Genomic DNA, 13,249 nt, shown 5'->3' on the forward strand with positions numbered 1-13,249 from the left:
TACACTAAACCTTACATACATTACTATCTATGCACTTACCTTAAGCTGCACCCTAACCCTAAGGTTTGTAACTATCGCACACTTACCCTACAGAGATATACCAAAACAAAATAAATAATCCACACACACATACATTTAACAAAACCCTAATTCTAACCCTACACTAAACCTTGCATACATTACCTATCTATGCACTTACCTTAACCCGCACTCTAACCCTAAGGTCTGTAACTATCGCACACTTACCTTACGGAACTATACCACAAATAGGCCAACCATGACACTTCGACATTTTGAATTTTGTGGTTTTGGACATTCAGCGTTTCTGTGGTTCGTGCAATACCTGTCGCTCTTTTCGTATTCGCGTAAAAGGACTTTTGAACATCTAAATGGAACCCAAATTAATGATTTCCTTACTTCTTCTTTCTCCTATCACTAAGTTTTCTGAAAGATATGAGCCATCAAATCCTTCACCATAAAATATGTAAAATATTCTTTTTCCTTGCTATCATCACTTCATCCTGGCTCTTTGAACACATTCTGCTGTTAATTCAAATGCTGTAACAAACTGAATAATTTTTTGCTTTCAGGTATTTCCAAGACATCTGTACTGCCAGCGTCTGTGCCTTTCATTCCTATTGGGTTGTGAGCTAAGAGAAATATCAAACGGTTCACAAGCTGCATGGAAGGATGAACAGTATCTATTATATATGAACAAACTGTTACCTGTCTGTTGTTATCATTCCTCAAGGGTCTGTCCTTGAGACCTTGGTAGTTTTTAGTCTTTTTGAATAACCTGTGGCATTAATGTGAAATTTACGTTTATCTCCATGTGCAGCTGACTTGACTTTATATTCAGAAATCTCTTAGAATTCCAAACCAAACTACTAGGCAGCCTCCATGTTTTTCATTACTGTCTGGAGAATTTTGTCCTTCAGTGCAAAAAATGCTGTCTAAAAGTGGTACACATTAATTATCTTGACCTGACCATAGGATTCTACACTATTACACGTGAGCATTGTCAACAAACCCATGAACTATGAATAACCCATGTTTCATCCATTGGGTATACAAATGGCTCTCAAATAGGATGCAGGAAGTAAGGATAGGGGACTCTACCTCCACCAAAAGGCTTGTCACCATTGGAATCCCTGAGGGCTTGGTGTTGAGGTTGCTCTATTTTGACATCTAGTGTTTGAACATCAAAGCTAATGTTAAAGACCTCTGGTTGACCAAGTTTGCAGACAGCTGCAGGCTCAGGTCATTTACAGAATCTCCCAATGACACTACTATCATCCAAGAGGAATTTTCTCAAACTAATAATTGATGCCAGAGTAAAAGTCTAAAACTGAATGGTAGAAATTCAAAAACTTGCTACTCTTGGGAATTGACGCATAAAAAAATATATCCTTAAAAGAAGACCCAGTAGATAGGGACTTGGGATCATATGTGGACAGTAACTAGGCCTTTGACCATCACATGTTTACTTTTGCAAGGAAATCATTATATATTGAACAATTCATACACAAGAATATGGCATCCAGGTCCAAAGATGTCATCCCACTGTACTCTTCCTTCATTAGACCAGTCATGGAGTACAATGCTCCCTTTGGTATGTACTTTACCGGGCATGTGCACATCTGTTACACCCACAGAGGTATCTCACAAAAGGAATACAAGATATAATTCACATGGAATATGTAGACTGCCTCAAAGCCATATCTATATAATCAGTGTCCTCATACAGATCACTGACATGTGAGCTATGCTGGCTTACTTACAGTACTGATGGACTTGCTGCAAGTCTAACTGCATTACAAATACCTGATGAAAGGAACTAAATGTTATTTGCAACATAAATAGAACATGTTGGAGGGAAATGTATGTGTCTCAGAGACTACCCCTGCTCTGGAACAGGCTTCCGACACTGGGCTTTTCAAAAGCAAACAGGACCAATATATGGGGAACTGGAAAATTTCCCCTGGACTGGCAGCTATGCCCCTATTGGACAGTGATGGCTCAAAAATGGTCTGTCACTTAAATACAAACATATGCTCCTAGGTAATTTATCTTGTCATTTACAAAAGGGAAAACATGACCAGTCTTAAAAAGACTATGAACCTATTCTTTGTTAAAAAGACACATATGTGTTGCTATTGCCACCATTTATTCTGACAAAAAGTCCAACCACTATGTATATAAGATGTTGAAAATGTATAGCAGTAGATGTATTTTGCATTTACCTGTTAAAATCTTCAAGCTATTCACCACTGGCTGATAATGTCAATAGATTCTACACATTTGAAACTTCACACTTAGCAAATACAAACAAACACATGACAGATAAAAAAGACTGACTGTTGGCCAGAATGAAATGGAGGAGACATCTATAACTAATATGTAGGAGTATTTCAAACTTTCCTACAAAGAAGAATGTACTAGAAATGTGTGCAAAGCTAATAATGAAAGAAATTATTTAATAATTGTTTTGGAAATAAAAAAAGAGCAGATTATGAAGAAGTCCTGATGAGTTTGGACGAAAGTGCTTAATCTGTTGTCATTTTTTGTTTTATATATTACACCGAGCTTTTAACATATTGGTTTATGTCGTTGGTTTTTTGTTTTATTCATTTTTGTTCAATGCTGGTGCATTTTGGGTACAAAGAAAAAAGGGCAACCATTTATAAATTTGGATGTAGTGCAAAAGAGACTATGTCATATAACAAGTAGTTACGGAAGTAAAATTTTGCCTGTATCTAGATATATGCTAACTGTTTCCCCATCATAGAAGTAGGGTAACACAGAAGAACTTAAGCTACCGAGCTTTGAAGTTCTTTCAATAAGTAATTTTTCAGCTACATCACCAAAGAAGATACTGCCTGTACAATGCATACTTTATAGAAAGTACTGCTGGCCAATACATGCATTACTTGTTTTTAAATAAAATTTTAATTTAAATTTTTCTGGGACAAATAGAGCCTTGTACATGCTGTTTGGAACAATGTGTTTTTCTGTCTAACTTTCTTAAGCTCCTTACTACTCAGCTTTCTAAGCAAGATAGACCCTGTAAAAGTACTCTCAGGTATTAAGCAAACATGTTGTGAACAAATCTGAAACAAAAACATGAATAAAAAGATCTGCCCTTCTTGAATATTAAAATAATATCATTTTTAGTCACATAAGGGCAAGTGACTGTTCAGGAGGATCTCACACATGCTTAGATGATGGTCAAACCTGATTTATATCACAGTTTAGTTATAATATAACCTTTTACATTACATTCAAGTATTTTTATTTGAAGTTCAAAAAGTCTTGTATGAACGTAATCCAATCTGGACTGGAAAGGAGTGCTGTCCTCTCGATTAACCCCTAGAATAGACCATATCAATTAAAACACTATATAGCTTTTACTTACAAAATTAATCATTTGAAAGAGTATACAGGCGGAATGTTTTAAGAGTCATCTGCATGAATGTTATGTATAAGATGACTTTAGTCTGCAATTGGCAGGCATTAAATCATTTTGTCCTTGCCCATAAACTTATATTAATCTTAATTCAATTGGGTGGAAATATAGCATTTCTAGTTATGTAAGATTACGGCACATGGTGGACTTGTGACTTCCACTGTGAGACTAATTAAAACCTTGCCAAGACTTAGTAGGGTCTTGTGACCATATATCATAATGGAAATGAATATTGCAAAAGTTAATAGTTAGCATTTAATGAAGATACATTTAAATATAGCCTTCCTACTTATAAGAAATCAGCCTATTAAATAGATGACAAACATCAAGAAATATGACTGTCACAAAATTTCAGAATGTTTTAAAATAGTAATAGCTGGAAAAGTTCAACTTCTTTTAATGGATTTGGACTGAAAGTTCCTTATTCCAGATCAATCAGTCAATACTGCTTATTAAAAGCCAGGCATGACATTCAATAAATACATCTGCATTGTTTAAACATATCTCAGCAGTATCTAGGAAAAGTAATGAATGTAGTCATGAGGTTTTCCAAATTCTGATTACATTTCTTTATTTCTTTTTTTGTGATCACTTCAGATTACAAGCATTGTTATTCATTACTTTATTGATGTCAGTCTATAAATACAATTATTTATGATGCCTCAAGTACTGTGTTCTTTCTGTCAAGCATTGCTGCCCGAACTGTAATAACTGTGGAAACAACCGAATATGAATTTGCCTTTTTGCTTATTAGTGAACATTTCAGAGGTACACCCAAATGGATATACACGGACATGTGTGCAGGCACATTTAAATTTAATACAGTTCCTTGTGTTTTTTTTTTTTTTCATATGTATAGCCATGGAGGTTATGATATAATACAATTGAGAACTAACAGTGGCAGATGGCAAACAATGATATACAAAGAAATATATCATTCATTATTATTTTGATGACAAAAATTGCTAGTGCTATAGTATCATTATTATTATTATTATGTTATTAGAAATTAATGTTAGAATTCAGTTACTGATTAATAGCAATGTGAAACTATCTTATACTACATAAGTTGTGGTCATTCTCGGTAATTTAGTGGTACCTGATTTTTACATTTCTAATTTCAAAATGTTCAATTTACCTATGTATTCCTATAATAGTTCAGTCTCAGATTTCACTCAGGAATCCATCTCCATGCTTGCAACAGAAGCCTGGGTAACCCAATCAGGTATCCGATGAAAGAGTCCCCAATCTTGTACTTCAGCACTGGGGTCTTCTGATGTTGCAAAACATGATTTGTCATCCATCTTTGCTTTGAGCTATACCTCTGGCCATCAACACTTTTAAGTTCTGGACTAGGTAATTCATCCTCATTAGTTAGAGCAATAGTCATCCAGCTTTCTTTGGATATGTCACTGGCCAGCCATCTTGTGGGTAGTAGTCACCTACCATTAACCTAGTCATGGCAAACACACTTTGTCATGTCGTATTTCATCAGTTCATAGACAGCTTGTAGAGTATGATAGGCTGCACAGTAGGTGAGTATTTCATATCTGAGCATTGTGCTGTCTTCTACATCAGCCATTTCACAAGATGACCTGTCCTTGAAACATTTTGGGCTGAATGACATATTTCTGGACTATAGTCATGTGATCAATAGTCAGGTAAAGTAAGATCTAGTTGATCCTTAATTTATATTATTGCTTATTCTATGCCTTTTTTCATAATTCAGGTCTCTTTACATCCAATTGGAACGTTCACTTTTGATTTAGGAATGGATATTGCTAACCGTTGAATTAATGGTTATGTGAACTGGAGTTTTATATGCAAAAAGAAAAGTCAACCTTGTGCTGCAGTGGTTTATGCTTGGGAAAATTGGCTTTAGAAAAATGGATAATGTTAGCATTTTGTCGAGCCACTTGCTAAGCAATTATGTACAAATGAATACCCTTTTGCATCCTTAAGGTTTAGTAGTCTTCTGACGTAAAGTCTCACACATTATGACTAACTTTTCTAGAGATCTATTCCTTGAGAATATCATTCTCAGTGCTGCAGTAATCTCTTCTGAGGAGGTCGAGTGAATGCAAATGACCTTTAGCAATTTGAGGTATGCATTTGACCTCTCACCTGTATCTCTCCTGTCTGCAGCCCTTTGCTGCATCATTCAGTGGCAGTGACCCATAGCCTCCTTACCCTGTGTAGATCAGTGCGTGTATATATACCTTTAAGAAGCATTTCCAGATGTAGCACCTGCATATAAGTACTGAGCACGTGCAGGCAGCAGTGCCATTTTGAAAGAACAGTCAGAGTGTTAACAGGTATGAGTGTGGTAGTCAGTCTGTTTATATGTTTATTTATGTTTAAGTTACAAAGCCTCAATTCTGATGTGTTTGCATGTAATAAAGCTGCATGAACTGGACTCATGAATGTTTGTCTGCTTTACCCAGACCATATGAGTGACATGGTGTCAGAACCAGGATCAGAAGAGCTACTTCTTTGAGACATGAGGTGCAGAGTTGAAGGTGAAGGCATACTAAGCAGGCTGAGTGAAACGGAGTTTAGACAAGCAAAAAAGGGCCAGAAACAAGCTAAAGGTAAAGAAAACTGCACAAATGATTTATTTGGAAAAGAAAATGAAACAGTGCATCTATAAGGCACAAAACACATTATTAATCAAATGAGTAGAATAAAATGTATTGTTGATCAAACTAAAACAAATCACAGTATACAAACTATTTTGTATGCTGTGATTTGTTTTCTTTACACTGTGTTTTACTTGTATTCTGCTTTTAACTGCATATTAAAAGTTGAAAAGAGACCACAGCCTGTCCCTTGTAAGTCAAGACAGAAATTGACAGAAAATTTTCCTACCCTCCCACCCTGTTACTGTTGTGTTCTTAAACACCACTGTCTTTCTAGTTGCCTGCCCCTTATGTTAATTTGATCCTAATGGTGCTGCGGTAGCGTTGTTGCCTCACAGTAAGACACTGTCTGGTTCGATTCTCAGCTAGAGCGTCTTCTGCATGGAGACATGCATGAATGGGTGTATCTTCGTTGAAGGCTGTACATCAGGGCTGGTAACTCGGCACGTAAAAATCAACTACCAATCATTAGTGGACCGGGAAAAGCCGAAAGACACAAAAAAAAATCTCATTTCCTCTCTGCTTTTACTGGCTGGTGTGAGTAAGCAAAAAATTATCATTTTGTGAAATCACGCCCCTTCAACTATTTAAATTTATTGGCCATCCTACTGTATTCCATAGTACCAGAATACAAACGTGACAACCACCTTTCAATTGATTTTGCTGTTTTGAAAACAGTGACTCTCCACTAAAACTTAACTTTTAGACAGGTAAAACTTAAGTTACCTACTTTCATACCTAACTCCTCTAGTGCACACTGAGGTGTTTAGGATGAACCATTTTTTTCATCTTACCTTTAAGCATCTATTGCAAGACTACCAGCTATTGTAGAGCCCACATTCTGCCTCTCAGTAGTCATCTTGGGATTAGTGCTTCTGTTTTCTCCTGGTGAGAGAAGGAGTGCAGTTACATTATTTCCTGGACACTGCTGATCACAAAAAGCTTAATAACCGCTTTATAGGTGACAGCTTAGAATCTGTGCTTATATTCTAATCCTGGTGAGAGTAGGCGAAGAGTGCATTGATTCCTGACTCTTTCTGGTTAGAGAGTGAGTGTCTGCGCTTAACATATCTGATTGGTCTGGATTCGAGACTTCCACCAGAAAAAGGCTACAGGCCTGTAGACCCTTGCATCATCTGGGGCAAGACTGTGGATCAACAAACAGGCCGTAGCCTGCTTCTCTTCTTGGGATTGGTGCTAAAACTAGCTAGTTTTAGCTAGAACTAGCCAGTTTTTTAGTTTCAGAATTCAAAACTGTTTCTTTGTGCTCAGCACTTGCTCAGAACTCATTGTAAGCACTAAATAAACTATAAATTACTACAGAACTCAACCTTCCTCACTTGTCAAGAGGAAAACAGTTCTTACTACTTAAATTAATAAACACCTATCCAGGCATGTCCATGGGTCAGCTCCCGGTGTTTTCTCCTGTCCACCTGATGAATCTGGGCATCTTGGGGAAATGTGGCAATTGCCTCATGTATACTGACAACCCTCTCTGCCTACCACCCAACACTACAACCTGTGAGAGATGCACCTATATAGCTAAACTGGAAGCCAAGCTCTCTCCAACCAAGACTGGACTAGATAGTTAAGAGGAGAAGGTTAACACCTGCACCACACCACACTCAAAACATAGTCCTTCAAAACCCACACTACCAAAACCCACACACAGAAACACAAAGCACACACCCACACTCATGGAGGCTCTCAATAAAAATCTGCCCCAGCAACAAAGACCTCTCAAGCTGAAACACAGACAACCACCATCCCCTAACACTACCCAAAAGACACATAGCCCACAAAATCAGTGTGCCACTCAACCTTAGCTCATAAGGCAAAACAATGTACTCAACACATTAGTCATAGGTGACTCTACAGTCAGGCACACTGATGTCCCACTCACCAGGCTAAACAAGGAGAAAGTTGCTGTCAGCTGCCTGTCAGGTGCCAGGAGCCACCTCATTATGCATGCACTCAGGTCACTCCACAACAAGTACAAATATGACTTTGTCATTGTCCATGTTGGAGTGAATGACCTGAGACATACCTCCCTGGACTACATGAAAAGAGACATGGAGGAGTTCTCGGATCTTGTAGCCCAGGCAGGTATGACCCTAGCCCTAAGTAGCATCCTGTCATCACCCAGAATGATACCACAGTATAAGGACAAAATGATTGACTTCAACAATTGGCTAAGCTTCTGGTGTCATTCTAAGGGGATCCAATATCTGTCTGCCTGGGATGACATGGTCGACAGACCAGGTTGCTTTGCCAGAGATGACCTTTACCTGTCTCCCCTGGGATTCCAGATACTGGCTAAGGCTCTTGCCACCCCTATAGTGACATTTTAGGCAAGGTTCAAATGCTAAATTCACCATGATAATAGGTACAAGCAAGCAAACTCTGAGGGTAATGCTACTCAATGCTAGAAGTCTAAACCTCAAAATGCATTCATTCGAGGCACTCCTTAAAATGGAGAACATCGAGATCTGTGCAGTGACAGAGACCTGGTTCAAGGCTCCAGAGAGCACCCCTGCATTAACAGGCTATAATTCATCCCACACCTTCCAGCCAACTAACCTGGACTGAAACACTAAAGGCGGAGGCGTGTCCATATTCATTATGGATATCCACACCTCCAGGCTAGTTGCTCAACATAATGCATCTGAAATTATACAAGTGCAACTAACACTGGGCAAGACTGCAATCCAGGTTGTAGCTTGTTACAGATCCCCCACCATGCTCCAGAATTCCCACTCTTCATTTCTTAAGATACTGGAAAATATTAAGGTACAACCCAATACCTTAATTATGAGTGATTTCAATTACCCCACCATCAGCTGGGAAAACTACTCATGTACCAACTTATTCGCTCAACGTTTTCTGGAATTCATAAATTCCAATGCTTTGGATCAGCTTGTCCACACCCCCACCAGGGGCAGCAATATCCTGGAGCTGGCCAATATGGATAACCGGTGTTCCATGCCAAAGGCAAATTCCTCGCTGGTCAGATCTGACCTTAAGCTAATCACCCTAGACATCCATATCCCACCCCCACCCCCCATTAAGGAAACCACCATCACAAACTACTCCAAAACCAACTTCATGCTTCTTTAAGACAGAAGTGGCAAACTTCACAACACCCATGCAGACAGAAAATAGAGGTACGCCTGCTGAATCTTACACAAATGCACTGTATAAGCACATATACAAGTGCATGGATTGTGCCATCCCCAACAGAATCAAGGCACTATCCTCCAAAAAAGGAAGCCAATCTGGTGGTCCCCTGACATAAAAAACTCTACAACAGAAGGAAGAAGCTGTTGCAAAAAAGAGTAAAATCCCAAGATTGGAGGAACTCCCTGGTCAGCCTCAGCAAGAAGATGAGATCTCTCATAAAATCCTGCAAAGCCAGTTATGAAAATAAAATCACCACTGATTCCAAAGACAGCCACAAAGCATTCTACAGCTATGTCAAGAATCTCAATAGCAACACTTGTATCTGCTCTCAGCTACAGCACAATGGCACTAAATATACAGAACCAACCAATATTGCCAACATCCTGGCAGATAGGTTCAGTGCTAACTTTATCCCTCTCTCACCCTCCAAAGACCCCATCATAATACCAGAAGAATCATGGATGAACAAGTAAAGACTGCACTCTCCAAAGCCAAGAACATAGCATCCATGAGACGAGACAACATCCCAGGCTGTGTACTGCATGAACTACAGAATGAACTGGCACCCGACCTAAGTACCATGTTCAATCATAGCCTCACTTCAGGCTATGTGCCTACTGAATGGTGCACAGAGATAGTTGTCCCACTCCACAAAGGAAGTGCCCTCACAGACCCCAGAAACTACCACCCCATTAGCCTGATGAGTCTGGTCTGCAAGGCCATAGAACATATCATCTTGGAGCTTATAAACAAAGACATAGGTAACCTCCAAACCCTGGAACCCACTCATTTTGTGTTTGTAAATGGTAGATCATGTCTACTAAACCTGATTGACTTCTTTGATGCAGTCACTAGAGCCATAGACAAGGGCAAGATTGTGCACACAGCCTATCTTGACCTTGCCAAGGCTTTCAATACCATCCTTCACTTTGGAATTATATATAAACTCACTAAACTGGGCATAAATCCCTATGTCATAAGATGGGTGGCCAACTGGCTCACTGACAGAACCCACACAGCAAAAGTAGCCGACTCCAAGTCTGACTTCAGATAAGTGACGAGTGGAGTACCACAGGGTTTGGTCCTAGGTCCTCTCCTGTTCGGCATCTACTTCTCAGAAGTGCAGGCCAAAACAGAAGGTCTTTGGCTAACAAAGTTTGCAGATGACTGCAAACTGAGAGCCATAATAGAATCACCTAATGATGCAGACATTCTAGAAAAGGGCCTCACAGAGACAGATGCTTGGTTTCAAAGTCATGGCCTCAAGCTCAATGCCAAGAAGTGCATTGTCATCCCCTTTGGGAAAAACTCGGTACCCATGAACTACCACATAGGCGGTAGTTCACTAAACACTGAAAGTGTGATGAGACACCTCGGGACACAGGTGGGATCGTAGGTTTGTCCCAGGGATTACTCCCATGTCACTATTAGACAGAGGCACAGTAAACTAAACCTTAAAAAGGGCACAGTATACTCAAATCAAGGGGTGGCGTAAGCCATAGAGAATTGGGCTAGGATTATAATTGCCCCAGGGCAGACAGCCTAGTATGAACCTATGAACCTATGACAGTAGTCTCTTCTTTGATAACCACATTGCCACAGTAGTCAGGAAATCCTTCTATGTGGCACACCTCATCACAAAAGGGTTCTCTAGAAAAAAGGAGGTCATTGTTCCTCTCTACTCATCCCTTATTAGACCCATTATAGAGTACAATGTCCCGTTTGGCATGTATCTCACAAGACACCTACAATAATTAAAAAGGCCACAGAAATGCCTCATTAAGAGGATTACCAGCCTCAAACAGATGCCATACGCAGACTATCTCAAAAAACTCCAGCTCTACTCTGTCACATATTACCTACTCAGAGGCGATCTCTGCGTAACATACAAACCTATGTCAAATACAGAGCTGCTGGACATGCTACATTTAAAGAAATCCCAATCTCTCCAAACCACATGCTCCAGGGACCAAACCTTGTCACTACAATAAACAGAATATGCTGGAGGGATAGATTCCTGTCCCAGAGACTTCCCATACTTTGGAACTCATGTCAATCAAAGCTCCTCATTGGCCCTCTTTAGAAAAAATATTGACGATTGGATGGGAAATAGAAAATTCACCCCAGGGATCACTTCTGTGGCATTGCTTGACAGGGGCACAGGAAAATAATTTTCTTGAGTGGCGAAAGCCAGGGAACCTTTATGGCTATGCTTATATAGGCCAAGGGACAATAACCTAGTACCTACCTATGAACCTATAAAAGACACAAACTGCATTATTAATTAAACAAAATGTGTGAAACCATGATATTTGCTAAAACTAGCAAAATTTTTCATATGGGGCTCAGAATTACATTTGGTTTGCATGACGAGTATGTTTAAAATAAAACGAGCACAAGAAAAATACAAAGAGCATAAGAGATTAAAAGGGCATAACAAGTACAATAAAAGGATGAATTAAGCTTAAAGGACAAGGTGACTGCATGTTTTTAGTAAAACACCATGTTTGGGCACAAACTACTATTTCGCATTGACTGAAGCCATTCAAAGCATAACTAAAGTTGTTCAAAGTATCTCAGTGTGCAAAGTGTTTGCAGAGTGTGTGCTTTATTACAGTGCAATTATTTCAAAGAGTTTGTTGTGTGCAAAGTACAGTTATATTGCAAAGCGCAAAGTACAGCCATTTCGAAAAATTTCTTGCGCTATGTGCATTTATTCGTAGAAATCTATTTCAGAGTGTTTCTTACACTGTGCAAAGTGTACAGATTATTTGCAAAGTGCATTCATCTCGAAGTGTTTCTCACTCTGAGCTTTTTCCATTGTGTACAGTTTATTCACAATGTACAGTCATTTCAACGTATTTCTTACACAGATAAAGATTGGTTTCATAAAGTACAGACATTTCAAAGTGTTCTTGTACTACAAATACTTATTTGGCAAAGTGCAGGTATTTCAAAGAGTTTGTTGTGCTACTGGGCATAATTACAAGTACTGGTATAATGTTATGGCATATATATATATATATATATATATATATATATATATATATATATATATATATATATATATATATATATATATATTTGTGTGTGTATGTTCATACATGATTTTAAGCACTTTCACTACTGTGTGTTGATATAGCAGAGGAATTTCGCAGACCAGGTCCACTTGTGTTTGATCATAATATAACAGAGAATTGGAGAGTTTATATGAATATGATATTTTCATATAAGCAGATTTGTCTGACAAAGATCCATGTACAAGGGCATTCATTTTTCAGAGGCCATTGAAAGAGAGTGTTCATTTGTGTATGTGCTAGAAATATATGCAGAAGAAGGGGAAAACCACCATATTATGGTACCGTCTGATCCATGGAGGACCCACAGTGCTTAAAATGCAAATTTAGCGAAATGTGCAACCTTCAGACAAATGTTACATTAGAAAGACACTTATTTTGTACAAGAGACTAATTATATTAGAGAGGCACATATTTTACACAAGTGACCAAAAGCCAGGTAAAATTTTTGCAGCTTATATCACTGACTTGATAAATAAAGCTAAAACGTTCAGATTTGCTGACTTGAAAGATGTGTTAATGGAGGACTGGCTTGTGTGTGGTTTTAGTGGTTCTGCAGTCGGAATGATTTTGCTTTGTGACAGTGATTTAACATTAAGCAAAGCCATAGATATTTGTCAACTCTATGAGCTCACAGAAAGACACACAAGTATGCTTACAAGTAATAAAAGCATGGTTTCAACAGCTTCTAGAGCAAACATAGACAGCATGCAACATGTGTCAAACAGAAACAGGCCTAAGCACATAGCAGCAGCAGCCCCTGTGGATGTGGCAGGGAGATCCCGTAGCTTTCTAGCAAGTTCCAAGACTAGCTCAGTAAAAAGGGCATAGTCAGTATAGTATAACAGTGAGTCAGCAAAACCCAAGTCAAGTCTTATTGTTAACTA

The sequence above is a fragment of the Protopterus annectens genome, chromosome 4.part0 (genome assembly GCF_019279795.1).
Source record: "Protopterus annectens isolate FY-2018-M chromosome 4.part0, PAN1.0, whole genome shotgun sequence".
Lineage (NCBI taxonomy): Eukaryota > Metazoa > Chordata > Ceratodontiformes > Protopteridae > Protopterus > Protopterus annectens.